We start from the raw sequence: 1,423 nt of genomic DNA, 5'->3' as shown, positions 1-1,423 counted from the left end.
TCTAGGGCTACCGCCTTGCTGCAGGCCCTTGACACCCAATGTTGGATGGCGAATTCCAGCAAGCGATGATCACTGTTGCCCACTATTCAATATATTTTATTTAAAAGTTCCTTTGCATTTACAGAAGTGAGGAGTCCCCTGATTAAATATGTATATATCAGAAGCTAGAAATAAAGAATTCAAAAGGACATTCATGGGGTGCTTTAATTGGCCTGAGCACTTCACAAGTATTTCTGAAGGGTATTCTAATTATTCTCTGGTACTAAAAAAGTTTGAAATTATTTCATAAAGACTTTTTTTTCTACAGAAACTTTCCCTTTCTTTCTTTTATGTGACCAATAAAAGCATACAAATGAAACTTACAAAGGTTTCATTTGATTTAATAAGTTATTGAAATTAAAGTATTTCAAGTTTAAGAGATCTACCAAGTGAAAGTAAAGGATTGTAGGCAGACAAAACAGTTTGTATCAGTCATCAAGGAATAATTTCAAAGTGGAAGTTTGTATTTTTTAAAAGACATTTTTCTAATACTAAAGAATTTTGGAACTTAAGTGAAGGTCATTGAACTGCATCAGAAAATCTATGTGCTTTCTCCAAACTGCATCAGGAAGAATCAGAGTTGAATATTATCTAAAAAAATGGGAGACTTCATCAGAATCTTTTATTGTTCTTCTCTAGGTTTTATGCCACTTGCTTTTTCTCTTTTTCCAGAAGGTATATGGAAGATTTTGGAAATCTTGATGCTCAGCAACTGTTTTGTCCAGTTGCCATGGACAGAACAAAGAAAGAAATCTGACAACTATAGAACGAAAAAGAAAATACTGAAATTATTCCAGTTTAAGTTAACAATAGATTTAAGTGCTTTCCTCACTCTCCTAATTTAAGACAAGCTCTGAACTGTCTTATATCCAGTGAAGTTGGTAGTGAGTTTGGCCAATTTTTCTTCAGCACCCCAATAAAACTTGTGTGTAAGTTTGAATAACAATAACAATATGTTTATCTATGTATACATATAGAAACTATGAGATGGAAATACATAAATGTATCCATCCAAAATTTTTCTTCTGAAAATTTGGATGATTTTACCATTATGTTGCAACGTGAATATAATTGCCTTATAGAACTGGAACTATACAATTAGAGATTGAGATATATGAGATATATATGCAACACTGTCATGTAGAAAATGTATACCAGTTCTTGTGCCACATTATCACCACAGGGTACTGTCAGTGGTGTGAGTGAAGAGATAGCCAAACAATAAGCACAAATAAGAAACATTTTCATAGCTATTCATGTCCCAATAACACCAGAACTAGAAACTGAATTTCCTTTCTACTTCTATCTGCATTCTATAGTTCCCTGCCCCCCCATCCCCAAACAACAGATGGAAGGCTCCCAGGATATTTAGATTTCATAGATT

General features: G+C 33.5%; 1 long non-coding RNA gene across 1 annotated transcript in view; it reads left to right on the top strand.

Moving 5' to 3' along the window:
* Positions 1-1,292, top strand: part of LOC109303743 — a 2,749-nt gene extending 1,457 nt beyond the window's left edge. Inside the window, exon 3 of the long non-coding RNA XR_002099207.1 lies at positions 712-1,292. This is a non-coding gene — a long non-coding RNA (uncharacterized LOC109303743). The remainder of the gene's footprint in view (positions 1-711) is intronic.
* The last annotated feature ends 131 nt before the right edge of the window (positions 1,293-1,423 follow it).

This window comes from Gavialis gangeticus, unplaced genomic scaffold (assembly GCF_001723915.1).
Source record: "Gavialis gangeticus isolate Ggan-Ray unplaced genomic scaffold, GavGan_comp1, whole genome shotgun sequence".
Classification (NCBI taxonomy): domain Eukaryota; kingdom Metazoa; phylum Chordata; order Crocodylia; family Gavialidae; genus Gavialis; species Gavialis gangeticus.
Note: the sequence above shows the minus strand (reverse complement) of the source record. Positions and strands in the feature narration are given on the sequence as shown.